Below are 21,491 nucleotides of genomic sequence, written 5' to 3'. Positions count from 1 at the left end.
AAATTGTGAGCTTCAAAAGTCTTGCATCACTCTGCCTCTATGGCATTTCTGGTGGTTGTAGCTCCTATGGCTTTGCTCATGGGCCGACTTTGCTCCCTCCCTGCAGCTTTCCTCAAACAATCCATATTCCTGCTTTTCCAACCTTCTGAGCTCTAGGGTGCAATTTAGGCTTCTCGCTCACAACTTCATTGGTGCACTCTTCACTAATGAGAACCCATTCTGCGTTGATCAGAGACCTAGTGGAAAATAAATGGCATTTTCAAATGAAGTATTGTGGAGATTCGGGCAGGGCAGGTCCTGGGATTGAACTTCGGTTCTTTGCACTGAACTCCATCTGCAGTCCTCTTCTATTTTTCATTTTGGCTCAGGATCTTGCTAAACCACTAAGCTGCCCCTTCTGGGCTCAAATTTGCCATCTTCCTGCCTCAGCCTCCTACTGTGCTGAAATTTAGGCTTGTGCCACTACACTCGGCCTCTAGGAAACTTTAATGATGGAACCATTTTCAGTGATGTTACACAGTTAAAGGAACCTGGAAAGGAGGGGTGAAGCACCCTGGGACGAGCCACAGGGAGCCATCACTGCCCCCACATTAGAGCAACAAGGAGAAGCAGTTACTGGGTACAGGAGTAACTAGCTGTGAGGGAGGGCATGACAGGAGATGTGGCCTTTATAGAGGGACACATGCCCCCTTCATCCACCAGAAAGGGAAGGAGCTGGAGAAAATGCCTGACCTACTCTTTGTCTTATATTGTATTTGTTAAATCTGGTAACCTTGGAGGAAACGTAGACATTCTATCTGGAGGGACAATAGAGAATATGCACTTCTCCTAAGTGAAGGAAGTACATCCGTATCCCACTTTGTTCACTAGTAGCCGTGTATACGACTCAGGGCAAAGCCTCTCTCCAAAAGCCACAGGTGATGCATTTCTTCAAACATGGTAATGAACTGGTTAAGTCTGCTCTGAAAATCATCCACATGTTGATTTATAATTCCAATTATATAGAAAAGAGACTGCACATAAAAAGTCAGTTAAAAAAATAAAAAGTCAACTTTGGAGAGAAAAACATTCCTTACAGCCCTCAATTAGTATTTATTTTCTTCATTATTCCACATGGGGTTCTATAGACAAATATCCCGTTAGGAGCCAAATAGAAAGTCTATGTCCAGGCCTTAGAAGAAAAATCTCATCCTGACCAGAGGCTAACGCTTGAGCAAAGACTGGGAACCACCCTCATGTTTATAATAAATGTTAAATGAAGACAAACCAAGTATGAAGAAGAATGTGGATCATGTGCATAAGGAGACAGAAATCAGTGTGTCTAAGCAATACTTGGCTAATTCTAAGGCAGCAATCTGCTTTAAGAATAAAATTTATTTTCATTTGTAAGTAAATAGAGAAAAACTACAGACAAAATGTCTATAGTTATCCTTACCTTAGAGTAACAAGTCTAAATGGTTTGGCAAAGAAGATCCCAGAGGAAGTATTGAAATTGTATAGCTTTTCAAAATACTTTTCCTCTAAAAAAACTGTTCCAATTAAAAAATATTTTATTTATCTCATTTCCATAGTTCATTTATTTATTACAAGATGATATTTGAGGGGGTTAGCATATCTTACTGTTTATTAAGATATACTTATTTTGGAAAAAGTGCTGAGCAGGAAAAATTATTAAACTTCTGCCACTTAGCTCAAGAGCTGTAAGAGAGTTTGAATTTATTTTAAATGGAGGACTATTCCTTTCCTAATGCTAGAGGAAGTCCAGGCTCTGGTTTCCAAATAGTGAGCCACGACGCACATCTGACACCTGGGATAAATCACTTTCAACACATCCCTCTGCAGGTGACAAAATCATTTTCGGTAATAATCATGAACTAAAAGGCAAAGCAATAGGCAAAACACAAATAAAATGCTCCTTTTATTGAACTTTCTATATAATTATGTCAGTTAAAAAAAAAAATAGGGTTGGGGATGCAGCTCCATGGCATAGAACATGCTTACTATTTGCAAGGCCTGGGTTCCATCCCCAGAGCTGCAAAAAATTAATTATATTACAGTAACAAAAATTGTTCTGCTTAATGTCTTGGTTACTTTTCTCTCGTTGCTGAGACAAAATACCCAACACCTAAAATGAAGGAAGGAAAGGTTTATTTAGCTCACAGTTTGTGGAGGTTTCAGTTCATACTTGGCTGGCTCCAAGGCAGAAGACAGCAGAGCAACAAGAGCAAAGAGGGGAACGGCAGCTGAACAGCAAACAGCCAGAGCAAACCATTGGAATGGCTGCAAGCAACTTCTTTCCCTGCCTTACTTTGTAAACAGGCTACCCCCACCTAAGGGGCATGTAGCTCTCACATAATATCCATGCCCTCCTCTTCCACAGGAGCAGGATGTATACAAAGTAAGCACCCTGGCTTCCTGCTGAGTCACTTAGCCAAACCTCTAGACTCCCCAAGTTGACACAATGTATCAACCATAACACTTAACTATGTTAAACATAGTTAAGATTTATACATGCTGAAAGGCTTTGAATGCTTAACTCCACAAGCTGTGACTCTAAAGGGACTGAGAAGGATTTTTATGGTGATAGGATGGTTGTATATCTTGATTACAGTGGTGGTGACACGAATCTACATATGATAAAACTATATGAAACTACACACATACATGCGCAATGAGTGCCTGTAAAACTGGTGAATCTGATGAGGTCTGTGGATTGTTCCAATGTCAACGCTGGATCTAATGCTATTCTATAGTTAGGTGACATGTCCTCATGGGGGTAACTGGATAATGAGCACTGGTAGCTCTCTGTATTAGTTTGTTCTGTGAATCTATAATTACATCATAAGAAAAGTTTCCCAAAAAGTTACATGTGGTGTGATTCCACATATTTGATATTCTTAAAAGGTCAAAAGGGAGCAAAAGGGAACAGACCAATAGTTTCTAGTGGGTGGGGCTGGGCATGGTGGTGTACACTCGTAATCCAAGCACTCAGGAGGATCCCTGTGAGTTCAAAGCCAACCTGAACTACTCAGCGGAGACCCTGTCTCAAAAACAAAACAGAACAAAACAAAACAAAACAAAAGTCCAATGGGTGGAGGCAGGGCAGGACTACGCAGCAGGAATGAAGGAGAGTTTATGGATGAGGAGCAGTGCAGTATATCTCATTTGTGGTTGTGATTACATGAATTTATAGATGTGTTAAAATTCATAGAACTGCATACCAGCATGTTGTCAATTGCATCAGTCCATGCTCACTAGAGAAACAGACTGAATGTAAGATACACAAATATATAAGAATTTACCAGATTGACTCACCATGGTCACCCAGAGGCAGGTGTGGAAGGGTGCAGAAGGGCGTTCTGTGTGCTGGACATGCAAAGGATCCATTTGAAGGCCTGGAGCTCAGTGTAGTGTCCTGTGGGAGCTCGTATCAGGAGCCGAAAGGTCTTCAATGGAAGGCCGAAGGGTCTGCACTGGAGGCTGAAGAGTCTGCGATGGAAGCCAGGAGACAACATTCATGTGACAGTGAAGACTGGCGCTCCTCCAACCAAACAGAGGTGAGCCTTCCTTCTTCCTTTCCCTTTTATACCATTCAGGCACCAAGTCTACCCAGGCTGGGTCTTCTGTCTTCAGTCAGTCCCCTCAGGCACACCCAGAACTATGCCAATCCAGTTGAGTTGGGAATTTCTTACTGAAGTTGACACATCAGTTAACTGTCACATCAATATTACTGTATTTCAATTTTTACCTTAAATTTTTTAATGTGTTAAAACATTGGGGAATCAGACTTTCACTTAGACATTAAGCTATTGAGCAAGTTAATCCCAGTTTTCCTATCTATACCATAGTAAGAATACAATCCACCTGTTAACAGTGTATGTAAAGGTTTTAGCTCATTTCCCAGCACTGAGAAAGTACTGGGCAAATAGTATCACTTGCTTATAGTTCTTTCTATTTTTATTTAGAGGATTCACTCTATCAGGAAATTTAGAATAAACGAGATTTCTACTGGATATCTCCAGTGGAAAACTGCACTGTTTAGAACACACTTTTACTTTATCTAAGTCTAGCCTTTCATTGACTTTGAGCTATTTTATATCTATCTGCACAGTAGTTTAGACATTATAAATCTGTAATCACTAACAACTAAAAATTATCTTTAAAATCTATTACCATGCAAATAAGTTCTGTAATAGAACTGTGATGTGATGGTTTCAGGTAACATCCCCCAACCCCAAATCCCAACCCCAGTGAAGAGGTCCACTTTTGTGTCTCCTGGTCAATCCCTTTATTCCGTGTCAAACTGTGGTTCTTTTCTTGTCTCCTCTGAGCCAATTGTAATGGACTTCTAGTTTCTTCATTACATAATGAATTAAGTAAATCTTTGACACGTGTTCATTTTATATTTGAACAAGAATCATGATTTTACCTTTTTCTGAAAACTATACCAATTTTACAGCCAGAAAATGCTTGGAGGCAATGTGAAATTGCAATAAAAGCAATCTATACAGGATCTTGGATATGTAATCATTTTGGCTGTTTCAGATTATCTGGAATTTTAATGTCTAATTTAAAAAACTCCTAATAATCAAGTACAGTTTTTGGCCTTCTTAGTTTAATGCTTTGTATACAGTGGCTCCTCAATATGTACTTGCCAGATAAATAAAATGACTTGGCCTGAGGTTATTCAGTCAGATAGAAAGGCAGATTTTAACTTTAATGCTCACAGTTATGGAAAACACCCACCAATGTCTCCACTACTTATTTATGATGATCTTTAATTTTATCAGTCAGGAAAGACTACATGGTAACAAACAGCTCCCAAACAGCTCAGTGGCTTAACACAACAAAAGTTCATTTTTTTCACTGTCCATTTCACGTCAAAAGTGAGTTTTAATCCGTGTCACTCCATGACCCTGGGTACAGAGACTCCACCTCAACATTTGCTTCTTCATACCTGCCACCACCTCAGTGAGATGGGGTCTGAGGAATCACATACCAGCTTTCATAGTTTTCACCTGAAAATGATATGTTTCACTTCTCTCCCACTGGCCAAAGCAAATCACAGGGTCCTACTTGTCAAGGGGCAAGGAAGTACAGTCCCACAATCTGCCAGGGGACAACAGCACCAAGGATTCCCACAGCACTTCCCCCACGATCAAAGGAACACAGAAGGAGGAACACTGCACAGTGGACTTCTACAGAAATGGTTAGGAAAAAAGGTAGAGCTGTTGGAAGTTTGCTGGAGCTCTTATTCCCTCATGATACCCTCACACACTGCTCCAAGCTTACTGAAAGAGCTGCTAAATCTTTAATATTACCATGAGAAAACCACTGAGGCACCAGGTAGAAGACAGGAAAGCCAGTGACACTGATCTAAGACAAGGAGTAATCTGAATATTTAAGGAAAAACTGAATATACTAGATCAATCAAAATAAAGCTTGAAGTGGGGGCCGGGTGTGATGGTGCGTACCTGTAATCCCAGCACTTGAGAGGCTGAGGCAGGAAGATTCCGAGTTCAAGGCCAGCCTGGGCTACATAGTAACTTCAAGGCCAGCTTGAACTATATGGTGAGACCCTGTCTCAAAAACCAAAAATAAAACAAAATAAAAAAGCCTTTCAAGTGAGGAGAGAAAAGATGAAAAATAAGTTCTAATTGGCTAAGAGACACTTTAAAAAGCAGGCAGATGGGCTAAATACGGTGTCTATCTCATAATCCACCATAGGGGTCGCCCCAGAGCCTGGATTGATTTTTGTGTGATTCTCAGACAGAATAATCATGCCTGGCACAGGTTTAAAACAGGAAGACTGAAGGTTTTAAATCATTGTTTTATTGAAGGAAAACCAGAATGTGCACCAGAGGACTCAAAAACCCCAGGAAGTGAAGTGTAGCCAGCTGCCGCCTGGGGCTGGGGGCTGGGGTGAAGGTACCTGGCTCTACACCAAGTCTGTTTCACGTTTATTTGACCGAGAATTTCACTTTGAAAAGAGTACTTCACGGGGCCTTCGGGATCTGCCCCACTCTGCCCCAGGGCAGAAGATTAACTGCTCTGTGGACCAGCAGGGAGACGTCTAGTAAATCAGAGGCCCCTCGTCTGTGTCGTGTGGACTTACAGGTGGCAAGGTAACAGCCAGGGCCTCCCCTCCCCGCAGGCGCCTGGGGGACTTCACAGTTTATGGCTCAGAATGAACCCTGCTAACTGAAAAAAGCATCTGAACCCATTCGCCAAACTGCTGATTGAAAAACAGACTTGAATGAGCCTGCAAAGGGGAAGATTTCCTGGGATATCTGTCTTCTGGAAGAATCTCCAGGGAAGGGCGGCTTGGGGGAGGGGGAAGGACATCCCTTTTGTGTTTTAATGAGAGGGTAGTCAAATCAAGAGCCAAACCCTGGGCACTTGGTTCTGCTCTTGAGTGGCCGTGGGGTGAGGGTGGGGGGTTGGGAGGCTTTAACTTCTCAGCTGCAAAATGGAGATTAAGGATTAAAAGAGTGAATTATACAGAAAACTGAGCAATAATCATAGTAAGCACTGTACCACTATTCGCTTTTATTTCATGCATGTATTGGCATGTCATGCCTATTGAAAAGATATTTTTAAATGTGTTTTATAAAGTATGGGAAAGATTTCTTTCTTATGGTGCTAGGGATTGAAGTATTGGAAATATTTCTATAAAGCAAATAGTTGTCTTCACATCTCTCTTTTGAGATTTAACATGTAGACATTTTTCTTACAGTTAGACTAACCTTTTCACTGTCTCCATAGTTTTGACTTTTCTAGAAAGTATCATGCAGTATGTAGCCTTTTCAGATTGACTCCTAGTACTTCATAATATGCACTTAGGCTTTCTCCATGGCTTTTCATGGCTTGATAGCTCATTTGTCTTTTATTTTTATTTATCCATTTATATATTTTGAGATAGGATATTGTTATGTTGCCCAGGCTGACCTCAAAATTTTGGGGTCAAGCCATCCTCCTGCTTCAACATCCCAAGTAGCTGAGACTACAAGCATATGTGACTATGACTGGCTACTTTTTAATCCTGAATAATGCTCTATTTTCTGGATGCAATGCAGTTTATTTGTCTATTCTACAAATGAAGAATATTTTGGTTGCTTCCAAGTTTGGGCAATTATGAATGAAGTGCTATAAATACCCGTGTATGACTTCAATTATTTTAAATTGGTTAAAGTGTGTTTTATGACCCAGAATGTGGTCTGTCATGGTTAATGGTCCATATAAACTTGAGAAGAATGTGCAATCTGCTGTTGTTGGATGAAGTCGTCTATAGATGTCAGTTTCATCCAGTTGATTGATGGTGCTGTTGAGTTCAACTGTGCTTTTACTTATTTTCTGTCTGCTGGATCTGTTCAATTCTGAGAGAGCTAAAGTCTTCAACTATGATCGTGCATTCTTCCACTTATCCTTGCACTTATATCAGGTTTTGTCTCATGTATTCTGGTGCTCTGTTGTTAGGCTTGCTCATTAAGGATTGTTACATCCTCTTGGACTTGTTTATCATCATTTTTGTCCTTGATTACTTTCCCTGCCCTGAAGTCTAATACCTCTGAAATTAATATACCTACTTCCATTTTCTTTTGATTAGTGTTAGTATGATCTGTGTTTTACCATCTTTTACTTTTCACCTCTGTGTCTTTATATTTAAAGTAGGTTTCTTGTCAACAACATGTAGCTGGGTCTTGTTTTTTGATCCACTCCAGCAATGTCTTTTAATTGGTGTAAGTAGACATTTAAGGTGATAATTGATATAGGTACATTAATATCTACCATATTTTTTGTATCCTATTTGTTGCCCTTGTTCTTTGTTTATCCTTATCTGTGAACATTTTATAGGATTCCATTCTCTCTCTCTTCTCTAGTGGTTCTGTAGATCAAACCCCCTTCCTTCACTTTTGAAGAATAATTTTTAATTATAGGTTGCAAGGGGTTTTCTTCTTTTGATACAGTTTTTTACTCTACTTTCTCCTTGTTTGCTTAGTTTCTAAGAAGGCAGATATAATTCTTACATTTGCTCTCTATAGCTAAGGTATCCCAACCTCCACCCTGTGGCTTCTTTCAATGGTTTTTCTTTATCTTTGATTTTCTGAAATTTGAATACAGTATCCTTAGGTATAGGGGGTTTTAGTATTTACCCTGTTTGGTGTTGTCTGAGCTTCCTGGACCGGTGGTTTGGTGTCTGCCATTAACTTTGGAAAATTCTCGGTCATTATTGTTTCAAATATTGCTCTCCTATTTTCTCTTTCTCCTCTCTCTGGTATTCCCAGTACAAGTACAAGTACCTTTTGTAATTATCTCCTGGTTCTTGAATACTCTTTTGTTTCTTTCAGACTGTATTTTTTCCTTGTTCTTCATCTTTGGAAGCTTCTATTTTCCTCAAGCCCAGAGACTCTTCCCTCAACGGCATCCAGCTACTAACGAGTCCTTCAGTCATTCTTCATTTTTATTGTTACAGTTTTTGTTTTTCTGCAGTACTGGGGATTGAACCTAAGGCATTTGCATGGAGCTACATCCCCAACCCTTTTTATTTTTATTTTTTTTAATCTTGAGACAGGGTCTTGCTAAGTTAAGTCACCCAGGTTGAAGCTGGATTTGAACTTGTGATCTTCCTGCTTCAGCTTCCCAGAGTGCTAGGATTAAAGGCAAGTGCCATCATGCTTGGCTTCCATTACTTTTTTTGTTATCTCTAGTGTTTCTTTTGGACTTTTTCTTAGAATTCCTATCTCTCTGTTTGTATTGTGTATCTATTCTTGCATGTTTACGTTTTCCCATTAATCCTTTAGCATATTGATAATAGTGTTAAAAATTTCTTCTCTGATAATTTCACATTCCTGCCATATCTGACTCTGATTGTAATGCATGTCTGGTGTCTTCAAATTGTTTTTGCCTTTCAGTGTGCCTTCTTATATTTTCCTTGAAAGGCAGACATAATGTACGTGGAAAAGGAGCTGTGATCAGTAGGCCTTTGGTAAATTAGCAGCAAGGTGCAGGAGAGCAGTGGTGTATACTCCTACCAGTAGGTCTGAGCACTCTGGTAAGCCTGTGCCTCTGGACTGGGAGTGTCTCTTTACTTCTCATTTCCCATCCCTTTCAGGTGGAACAGAATGACTGGAAAGACTGGAATCATGTGTTTCCTCCCTCCTGTATGGAAACTGGAGAAGCTGGAGTTGAATATTTCCTTTCCCACACACACAGGTTAAGCTCTGATAAACCCCCAGTGTGTGAGGCTCTGGTGAAACAGTTTCTCCTGAGGACAGGCTTGTTAGCAAGAGTGGAATGCTGTGGTATTGAGCAGAGGGTTTTCTTCTCCTCTCCTCCTAGCAGAAACACAAAGAGAGTTTTTCTCTCTCTCCTTTTCACCTTTTGGATGTAGGAGAGCTCCTGTAGGTAAATGCACAGGAGTGTGAAGATTCCTCTCTGGCTGTGTCTACCAAGGGTTTTTACTCAGACTTTTTCCCATCAGACTTCCAGCAGTTACCAAATACAGTTTTCTAGCCCAACCTTGGCTCCTACAGAGATTTCTGCTCATGGGTTTCCGCTCTGGTTAAGCTGTGATTCTCTAAGCTGTGATTCTATCTACCTGTCTGTTGCTCCAGCTTTGGAGGTAGCAATATACCCTGTGACCTCACTTCTCAGATGGATCTAATAAGAGTTGCATTTTGTTGTTGTTTTTCAATTTGTTTGGCTTTTTACTTATTTTTAGGATGGAGTGGCAATTTCTAAACTTCTTATGTGTCACACCAGAAATTAGAAGTAGCTTTACTTTTCTAAGTGGAAAAAGGTGCAAACATCCAAAGAAGTAGAGAAACTAGTATAATGAACACCCATATGTCTAGCAGCCAGATTTAACCATTGTTAAATTTGCCATATTTATTCCTGTTTTTGTTTTGTTTCATTTAATTGTTGGTGCCATCTTCCCACCCCACACTAAGAATTCAAGGCGTTCACACTGAGTTACAATCCCAACCCTTTTAAAAAATTATTATTTTGTGTTTTGAGGAAGGATCGTGTTAAGTTGATAAATTGCCCAGCTGGGCTAGAAACATGTGATCCTCCTGCCTCAGGCTTCCAGAATACTGGGATTACAGGCATGGGCAGGCCAGGAATGATGGTACAAGCTTATAATTTCAGCACTCAGCAGGCTAAGGAAGGAGGATCACACGAGTTTGAGGCCAGCCTGAGCTACATAGTGAGACCCTATCTCAAACAAACAACAAAAAGTACAGGCATTCACCACTATACCCAGCTTCATTTAATTGCTTTAAGCAAAATTATTCGGAACATAGCCTTTTTCTGCTTCTAACTTTTTAAAAATAGTTTGCTCAAAGCATAAGCATGCATTGGCAAGCAGAAACACCAAAATGACACCCAGGATTTATTTAGTGGCAGATACATCTATGTTCATGGGCACTGATCAGGATCATTCCCAGAATATCAGGCCCTGATCGCTGGTGGTCTAGGTCTTACATAGGATAAGCAAGCAGGAAGTACAGAGGCAGAATGGCTTATCAGATGGGGATTGGTTTATATAATATGCATCACAGTGACCAGCTTTTTGTAAAACAGAAGCAACAGGAACTGGAACAGGAACTCTTACCTGGGCAACTAAGAAACTGAAGTATGCTGTGTGGGGGCCATTTTCTGCTACAATCAGACACTATATAATTCAACCTCTTAAAGTATACATTTCATTGCATTTTGCCATATCACAGATTCTGTATATGCAAACACTGCCACAATGAATTTTAAAATATTTTAATCACCCTAAAAAGAATACTTAAATCCTTTAGCTAGTACACCCACTTCCCCCACACATATCTCACAATCCTAGGGAAACACTACTCTACTATCTCTATTTTAGATTTACCTATTCTGAACATTTCCTATAAGAAGCTTACATTGTCTTAGTTATTTATGACTGACTTCTTTTACTTAGCATAACTTTTTATCTTTCATCCATGTTGTGGCATGAGTCAATATTTCATTCCTTTCTTGTGGATGAATTATATCCTCTTATTTGGATATACTGGGTTTTTTTTTTTTAACAAGAAGGTAGAACATTGCTTTATCCAACCTCTTTTTAAGTATAGCTTGCAGTACATAGTGATTACAGTTATCATGGGGAGTCTGCACATGTATACGATATACCTTAATCCTTCTTTCATTCCCTACCCACCCTCCCCCTCTCAGGTTAGGGCCATTATTCCACTTTCTCCAGGGTGATGTCCACATTCCCAGTGGTTCACATAGTTGTGTGTGGACAGGTTGGTCACGGAGACACCACATTGCCCTCTGCTTACTCAGCCCATGTGGGATCAGTGCTGTCTTTCCCTTCTGCCTAAAACAATGCCTCCTTAGATCCTCTGGCTCTTGAGTGTACAAGAAACATTCTATAGCTTTAATGTTCAGTTGTGGGTTTAGGAATTCCGTGACAAAGTTTTTAATCTATTGAGACCTGCACTGTCTAATGTGGCCATCTATGGCTCCTGAATAACTAAACTGAAATATGGCTAGCCCAATTTGAGAAGTGCTGTGACTATGAAATTTATTCCAGATTTTGAAGGCTGAATACAAGCAAAGAATGCAAAATATGACTACTTATTTTTATGTTGCCTACATACTAAGATAATGTATTTTAATATATTAGGTTAAGCAAAATGTACTATTAAAATTTATTTCACTTCTTTCTTTTACTTTCTTTACTGTGGTTAATAGAACACTGAAAACTACATATGTGTCTCAAATCATGTTTCTGCTAAGCAATGTGCTGGTCTAAACTTTAAACAGCCATTTCTTCCCAGTGAGGGAAAGTCTGGTGTTTTTCAACTCTACAAGTTCTGAACATCCAGCAAGAGGGGAATGTGTACATTAGTATCTTGGTTGCTTCCTTTTTTTCAGTTCTTCCCATTCTTAATCAGGGATTGGTAATCCTACTTTGCAGCCTGTTATTTATACTCCACCCGAGTTTTGACAAGTCAAAAGCCAAGAATTTGACCATGGTTCCACTGTGTTTTTCTTATTCCAAGGCAATCTAGGAAAAGAACACTAGTGGTTTTCAGAATGGGAGAGATACTATAGAGAAGTAGGAATTAGGAATGAAAACTCTATAGTTATTACACCAACACATCAGCCGCTGCCCCTCATCCCTTAGCGTGTTTTCCACTATAATTCTGTGTCAATTGCTGCATTAGAAACTGAACGTACCGAGATGAATGAGCTCGGGTGCTGCTATCGCAGAGTACAAAGCCCAAAGAGTGACCTAAGTACTGTACGTGGGTACAATAAAATGTTAGAGACAGTGCTGTTGAAATCCAGTGGGGTCACAGTAGGACAAAAGAAAAGCCCTAGGCTGGTCAATTTTCCTAAAGGGCAGGGAGAGCAAGTAGGAGCTGCAAGTCAAAGCCCTGTGAAAACTGCAAAGCACTGTGGAAACCAAACACTTGATTGTGGTCTGTTTTTTGTGCCTTGGAAGAGTCACTTAACCCTTCTGAGCTCGGTTGCCTTGACTGAGAATAATGTGGAGATTCTGACCCATACTCTCTCTGAAATCATTGTTTATAGAGAATAATTGTTCATTCAACCAACATACCAAACTGTTAGCATGGTTTGCCCTGCTGAGATTGTGAGTGACAATTATTTTGCTCTTAATATTCTATATTACCCCAACTGTTACATAATGAATAACTATTATTTTATAGTCAGTAAGAAGATCTTTATTTTAAACTTTGCCTTTGCTGCCAATCCAGCCATTGTGACTTGGCCTCCACCCCCTCATCCAGAGATCCACAGTTCCCTCCCACTTGCCAAGGCCAATGACCTCTTTTTAACTCTCATTCAATTTGACTTCTCTACTGCACCAACAGAGTTCTTTTTTAAAAAATGTTTTTTCCAGTCCTGGGATTGAACACAGGACTTTGCACTGAGGTACATCCCAGCCCTTTTGTATTCTGAGACAGGATTTCTCTAAGGGCCTAATTGGCCCAGGGCGGGCTCGAATTTTCAGCCTCCTGCCTCAGCCTTCTAGAGTCCTGGGATTACAGGTGTGTACCACAAGCCCAGGCTTTCAAATCTTTGAATATCATTTTTTAAATCATAAAAGTAAGCTACTCACACTACAAAATATAAACAAAGAGCCACAGTACCAACGATAACAAAACCAAGGCTATTTTGGCATATTTTCTGCTAGGCTTTTTTACTTAAATATACTTCGTGATCACCATGGCATGAATGTATATCCAATTCATATGAAACTCACTTCATTTGCACAAGACAATTCTTTCTTGGTTTTTCCAAAATTCACCCATCTTACAAACTTGAAAACGTGAGAAAGAACGCTGTGTCTGTGACTGGATCAATTCCAGAAAAAATGACTGTCACGCTAATGCGTGCTTAGGAACATGCAGTTGTCTGGACTGCAGTCTATTCCCTGCCCACAAAGACCCAACTTGTTAGGTGTGTTTTGGACTCAAGACTATATGTTCTATCTTCTGTAGCATACGGTCCAGAGCTCATACTGAAAAACTTGCTGCATATACACCCCTCCCTAATAAGCAAGTAACCAACAACAACCAACTAACCAATAAAATTAGGAAACCCTAACCAGTGTTCCCCAATCATCAGATTCCTTAGCACTGGGATGTGCATGTGTACGTTTAGCCCGCTAAGTGATTCTGATAAGCTGTTGCCTTAACTGCATTGTCCCATGTGTGTTTACAATTCACTTTCAAGCCTCCTGGCTTTTGTTTGTGCCTTTCTCTTACCCCCAATTTTTATCTTTTCTCATGTTCATCCTAAGAGTTGAACTCCAAAGTAGTCTCCTCTGTAAAAACCTCTACAGACGTATCTCTTTACCCCATGTCCTTCCTACCCCATTCATAAATTAGAGTTAGTCATTTATTTTTTTATTTATTTATTTATTTTTTTTCTCCGGTACCGGGAACCGAACTCATGACCTTGCGCTTGCCAGGCAGGCGCTTTGCCACTGAGCTAAATCCCCAGCCCCTAGAGTTAGTCATTTAAACATCTATGTCTTCAGGCTGGGTGATTAGTTACTTTTAAACATAGCAGATATACTATAATAGTTCTCTATTCTCAGTAACAAATTACTACAAACACATTGGCTTAAAACAGCAATAAATATTACCTCATAGCTTCTCTGGGTTAGGAATTTGGAGTCAACTTAGCTGGATAGTACATGTTAAAGTCTGTCATGAAATTGCAATATAGGTATGAACCAGGGCTGCAGTCATCTAGAGGTTTGCTTGGGGCTGCAAAATCCACTTTCAGAATGGTGCACTGAATGAATGGTACACAGAATGACTGTCAAGTTGGTATAAACTACTAACAAGAGGCCTCCCTTCTTCTTCGGGTAGATCTCTTCATACAACTGTTAATGTCTTCACGACATGGTTGTTGACTTCCTTAAGTGCAAGTAATAAAAGACAGACTATAGTGGAAGTGTCAGTGTCTTTTTTTGTGTGTGTGGATACCAGGAACCGAACTGAGGACCTCGTGCTTGCCAGGCAGGCACTGTACTGCTGAGCTTCAGTGTCTTTTATGACCTAGTCCTACAGGTCAAACATCACTTCTGCAGCATTCTATTGGTCATGTAGGCCAGCCATGATTCACGTTGGAGAAGATAACGCACAAATGTAAATATTAGGAGGTGAGGATCCTTGGAGAACATTTTAGAAGCTGGCTACCATGGTGAATATCTGTTCTTTTTGTTATTCTTTGTTCCTTTCCATATGTGGTTCCCATATTTCACATTGTACAACTGGGATTAAACCCTCCTTACCTGAAAGGGTTGCAGGTAACCTAAGCTAAACAATCTGAATACCCCATTGACCTAGCCAGATTGTCATCATTCAGATGGTTGTGTGATCAAGTGGAGCCAAACAAAATCTACCTTAATTTTTGGCAAACGGATTGTTTGGGAGTAGACAGTCTCTGTTTCTGTACTATATTGAGTTCTAACAAAGAGCTAATGGAGCTGGGCATAGTGGCACACATCTGCAATCCCAGCACTTGGGAAGCTCAGGCAGGAGGATCGCTATGAGTTCAAGACCAGTTTAGGCTACATAATGAGTTCAAATCTAACCTGAACTGCATAGCAAAACCCTGTCTCAAAAAAAAAAAAAAAAAAAAAAAAAAGAGCTAATGGCTGGGCATTGTAGTTCAGTGATAAGAATATGCGCTGAGCATGCACAAGGGCCTAAATTCAATCCCTAGCACACACAAAATCCCAAAACAAAACAAAATAAGAATGGTGCTTCTTAAAATGATTTGTCCAAAATACAGTGGAAGAGCCAGGCATTGTGGCACACACCTAGAATTCCAGCATTTTGGGAGCCTGAGGCAACAGGATTGCAAGTTCAAACCCAACCTGGGCAACTTGACTTGGCAAGACCTTGTCTCAAAATTTAAAAAAATTTAAAAGGGCTGGGGTTGGGCATGGTGGCACTTGCCTGTAATCCCAGCACTTGGGAGGCTGAGGCAGGAGGATCACTGAGAGTCTGAGATCAGCCTGCGCTACAAAGTGAGTTCAAGGCCAGTCTGAACTGCATAGGGAAACCCTGTCTCAGAAAAAAAAAAAAAAAAAAGGACTGGGAATGGAGCTCAGTATGAAGGCCCTGAAATCAATCCCTACCCAGTACCACAGGGACATACATATGAATAAATAATTTTTATTTTGGAAAATGGAGCCTGTACACAAAATATACAGAACAGCAGAGGTTGCCAGGCATGGTGGTACACGCCTGTAATCCCAGCACTTGGGAGGCTGAGGCAGGAGGATTGTCTCGAGTTCAAGGCCATCCTGGGCTACAAAATGAGCTCTAGTCCAACCTGAACTGTATAGTGAGACCCTGTCTCAAAAAAACAAAAAAAAGGGGGGCTGGGGATTTAGCTCGGCGGCAAAAGCGCCTGCCTGGCAAGCACAAGGTCGTGAGTTCGGTTCCTGGTACCGGAGAAAAACCAAAAGAAAAAAGAACAGCAGAGATGAAAAAGGGAGTTCTAATCAAGTAATTTGAACCTCCTTGTGCTGTCATGCCTGAAATTTACAGACTTTTTAATTACATGAGTCAATAAATTTCCTTTTTTATGTAAGCTACTTTAAATTGGGTTACTGTTAACTGTTACCAAATCAGCCCCAACAAATCAGCAGGATCCGTGTCTTATTTCTCTTAAATTTCCAATTTGAGGGTCAAGTTCTAGTACAGTGCTGCATTGCATAACAATATTTTGGTCAACCATGGACCACATATATGACCGTGGTCCCCTGTGATGATGAGGCCCAGTGACATAGCCACCTTACATGACATAGTTCATGTAAGTACACTCTGTGAGGTTCACACAATGACAAAATTGTCTAACAATGCATTTTTCAGAACGTGTCCCTCTCATTAGGTGATATATGACTACTCAATTCAAGTTTGATGAATACATTGTTATTTTTTACCTAAAGCCATCTGATACATGGAAATATTCAGTATATTTTAAAGAATTGGCAACTTGCTAAATAACCCGCAGAAGAGTCCCAGAATCTTAGAACTTCCAAAAGTTTTGGGATCTGGCAACTCTCAAAACTATTATGTTGGTTTTACATGCAAAAGGTCATCTTCCTGGAGTTCTGTGTGATGCAGTAGAATGAGTGTACACAGAGCTAGGCTGGAAAAGGAGGATGGCTACTGATAGGCACCATGATGCCTCACTGACAGGAAAATGAGAACAAGGAGTGAACCTCAAAACACTTGCTATACAGTATGGGGGTAAAGTCCTGTTGCAAGAATTAAGCACACCAATAAAGGACATCCACAGAATGACAGAACGATAGCATGATGAGCATGGGCTGATGATGCTTTCTCTCCACCATAAGAACCATGCACAAACTGGGTATGGTGGCACATGCCTGTAATCCCAGCACTCGGGAGGCTGAGGCAGGAGGATTGTTGTGAGTTCAAGACCAGCCTGGGCTACAAAGTGAGCTCACGGCTGGCCTGAATTGCACAGCGAGACCCTGTCTCAAAAAGACAAAAAAAAAAAAAAAAAAGAACCATGCACAGTAGCCCACACCTGTAATCCCAGCTACGTGGGAGGCTAAGGCAGGAAGATTGCAAGTTTGAGCTAGCCTAGGCAACTTAGTGAGAGCTTGTCTCAAAATAAAAGTGCTGAGGGTGTAGCTAAGTGGCAAAGTGACCTTGGGTTTAATCCCCAGCAATACACACACACACACACACACACACACACTGCAGAGTGGAACTTGCAAAGAAAAATGCAAAAGCATCTTTACATATACAAGAGAAGAGTTCACCCAGTACCTAAGCTACTATTCAGATTCCTCCAAATCGCGCTCTGACAGAGGGCTAAGGGGAACAGAGAAAGCAAATGTTTTGCTATGGTTTACATCAGTAACTTCACACATGTAAATCGTTGTTCAGTTTTAGGGCCTTATAGGGAGATATTAAGAAAATCAAATACGGAAAGTAGAAAGGCAAGTTGCCTGCCTTTTCTCTATAAAACCTCCTGAAACTCAGCAGCTTTGTTGTGTCTAGGAAAACTATTACACACATCATCAACCAAGTGACAGGTCTTTATTTTTAATTCATCACAGAAGCCCTGCTGCCCAAATGATGCTTAACAGAAAAATCTCTTATTGGTAAGGGCCTTTTCAGAAGGCAAGGGAAACCTAAGAATTCTTTCATTTTCCCTTGGGCTCTTATAACAAGTTTAGTTTTCTTTAACCCTATATGCTCCTGTGGTGGCTGCTAGTCCCGTACCCACTGTCGTGCTTCAGAAAGGAAACCCTGGTATCTAAGACAAGCGCAAGCCCAGGTGCCATAGTGAGGCAGCCTGCATTCAGATTCATGCTCCCTCAATTATTTGACCTGTATATCTAGGAAGGGTCACATTTTATGCCTCAGTTTCCTCATCAGTAAGGTAGAGACATAATATTATCTTTTCATATAGATGACATAATTTTTAGAATTGCGGTTCTGAATAACCAGAGAATTGTGGTTTAGAGAAGTTCCTGGTATACAATTTATATAATTTTATATTACCACTGTTATATGGACAAAATGTGGACAAACCACATTTCTCACTACACATCAAAAATATAGATTTTTTTTTTCTATTTGGCTTTCTCTCTTCATTTCTTTCTTTCTTTCTCTCTCTCTTTCTTTCTCTTTCTTTCTTTCTTTCTTTCTTTCTTTCTTTCTTTCTTTCTTTCTTTCTTTCTCTTCCTTCCTTCCTTCCTTCCTTCTTCCTTCCTTCCTTCTTTCTTTTTCTTTCTTTCCTTCTGACTCATTAAACACATCTCATGGTAAACTATTTATAGACCAAAGGCTAACTGGCTGTAGCCAGTGTGGTGGTATATGGGTGTCAGTGTCTTAGTGGCGCCTCTAACAATTTGAGTTGTTCAAGCCTGGACTTTCTCAGCCACTACAGGGCCACTGGGTGATGAGGCCATGAAAGTTAATCTTGCACCGAATTCCACATTCCAGCATTGTTTAACAAAACAAGCCTGAGTCAGGTAAATCATCCTCGTAAGCTCCAAAGGCTCCAGGCTCTCTGGCCAGAACCCAGCATGAAATATTCACTGGAACCAGACGCCACTGTGTCCTATGGAGGGATCCGGTAGATCAGGTGACTGTCCTCCTCTAACAGGCAGGCACTGGACTAAACAAACACCCAGGCCCAGAACACTGTTCTGGGCTCTCCCAAAACTGACACCTTTTTTTTTTTTTTTCAAAACTGACACCTTGTGCATGTAAGTGTAAGGTCTGCGTGCAACACGTACCTCAAAAACCTGCATTTCACCAATAAAATATTACATCGCATCTGCCATCTCTTCTGCTAAATAATAATTCTCAGTGTAGATTCAGGCAGGAATAGTGGAAGGAGCTGCTGTAACCACAGAATCCAAGTCCAAGGTCCTGATTAGAGCCCTTAAATGCTAACAAAGCACCCCCTGGAGTGTGTATTCCCCCATTAGAAGACTTCAATTGTTAATTAACAACTCCTAGGGAGAATAGGAAAGCTAACTTTTAAAGCACACACATGTATTTTGCTAAGCTGAAGCATATAAATTATGTCTAAACTGAAGTATATAAATTATGACAATAATTGCCTAATTTTGGGGAAATCCTCAAACTGCAGCTTAGTTTTTTTCCCCTTTTTTAGGTGGCAGTATACCTACTGACTTTGAGTTTTAAAGAGATTCAGAGGTTCCTCATTAAAAATGAATTATTAAAATAGCATCAACTGATAAAATGCTGTTTGCAAGGAATCCTCACTGTTCTTCATTTTATAATCACTGAAAAATGTGTTTTCAAATGTGTGAGTGGGTTGGAAATAGTTCTGTGTGTGACTCAGGCACGTCAGAGGTGTCACTAATTAGAACCCTTTAATACCAGGCTTATTAGTGGGAAACGTTCCTCATGGAATGGATTTTTGATGAAACAAGTGGAATTTCACCATTTAAATATCAATGTATTATCACAGGAATTCTTTTACAATTTTTGCTATCCATAGAAAACAAATCCTTAGTTTCTGGTACAAAAATCTGTACAGCCAAGGCTAAAATGGAGTACATAGGCCTGTTTATTTAGGCCACACCTCACCCCTTTGCTTTTGAAACTGAACTAAAAGTGGGTCACAGCAGGCAAAATATTAGAAGAAAATATAGATATTTATTTTTAGTGTCCTCAATGGTACATAAGTTTGACTCTAGTTAATTGCAAGGAGGGTAGCAGGACAGCACAGATATTTTACAGGGTGAGGGAGGAAAGGCAGAAGGGGGAAAAGTAAGAAGGGCAGTTGTGGAAGGTAGCCTGCCTGTATGTAAAGTGGATGGTACGTCACCAAAAATATGAGCCAAAGTATTTTGGGTTTTTTTACTGCTGTGCTATCAGGGGAAATGAAGAAACCCTATTATTATTAAGGAGCAGCAATCCTGAAACTGTTCATGCTACCAGCTTTATCTTGTAGAAGTCTGCTTTGCTCTGGGCAGTTGGCTTCCCTGGTACTTTCATTATATGTCCCACCAAATTCCATAACTTCCCACTCTTGATTCCGATGCCAAGTTCTACTCATGTTTTTCTGTCGTTTTTAGCTTTCAATCACAATGGCAGAACATCAGTATCAGAAGTTCAGAGTGCTCCGTTCCCCTCACCCATCCAGTACAAGCCTGCCGGTAGAGGTGGGGATGCGATGAAGACGCCCCTGCTCGCACAAGCCCTCTTTCCCCGGACACCACCCTGGGCAGCAGGACCTCTTTATTTGACTCTACTCTACAAAGTGGAAAGCGGGGGCTCTCACTAAGGATGCTGCTGCCACTATAATTCCAGGAGACCTTCCTCCCCTTCTGGGACCACCCATCTTTGCTCCCTGGGGTCACATATGCTAGCACGCAGTCCCTTGATGTGGGATTTGTGGCTCAGACTCGGTTTCTTCTCCCCCTCGGCTTGGCTGCCCCCTATCCAAGTGTCTTCTTTTTTTTTCTCTTAGTATATGTCTGGGGTACACAATAATTACATTTGTTTGAGGGAATTTATACGTCATCACATATTGATCATTTCTGATCCTCTTCCCCCACCCTGTGCCTGCTCCGGCGTGGGCCTCCTGTCCGCCACTCTCCTGGATATGGTCCTGGCAAAATGGCGCAGACTCAGCTACTTTACTCTACTTACGGGAAACTCTATCCTTGCCTGCAAATGGTGGAAATGCAGAATGCAGCCTCATTAGGAGTGAATTAGAGCACTTTGTAGGAGACAAGGGACAACAGAAAACAATCTATTGTCACGGCAAGAGGAATGCACCTTTCTGGGAAGCACTGCAATTCCGTGCTGAAGCCCAGGGTGGATATAGATGCTTTAGCTGATGAGCAAAGATATGACGTCAGCTTTTAACCTGTAAATACAGCAGTATTCTACTTAGGCCACACCGCCCTAGTTTACATTTGGTGGAGCTGGCATCTCCCATAGTTCTAATGCTCTGAGACTGTCCCTGATGATGCTCTGGCCTGCAGTAGTGCCCCATGGACACATATTTCTCACTGACAGTCATCAGTCTCAAAGTCTTCTTCCTGAGGCCTGATCTAGAAACCACTTGGCCTACACTCACTGAATTAGTCAGCTTCTTCCTACCTCCACCATCTGTCTTTTCTTTGGAAGTCAAGGAACAACTGTGGAACTCAAGTCAACAAACTATTTCTTTTTACTTTTATTATGAAAATTTCCAAGCATTGACAAAAGTATAGAGAAGAGTATGATGAACTGGCATGTACCGACGACTGTCCAGTTCAACCAGTATCAACTCAGGGCTGGTCGTGTTTCACCTATGTCCCCACACACTTCCTTTCCCTCTGGACCATGTACGCAAAGTATAAGCACTCTTTTTGTTTTTTTAAATGTAGTGACAGGCATGGTGTGGTGATGCATGCCTATAATTCCTGCACTTGGAAGGTTGAGGCA

Source organism: Chinchilla lanigera, unplaced genomic scaffold (assembly GCF_000276665.1).
Source record: "Chinchilla lanigera isolate Chin_1 unplaced genomic scaffold, ChiLan1.0 scaffold00048, whole genome shotgun sequence".
In the NCBI taxonomy this organism is placed as follows: domain Eukaryota; kingdom Metazoa; phylum Chordata; class Mammalia; order Rodentia; family Chinchillidae; genus Chinchilla; species Chinchilla lanigera.
The sequence above is the reverse complement of the archived record's forward strand: the minus strand, read 5'-3'. Positions refer to the sequence as shown.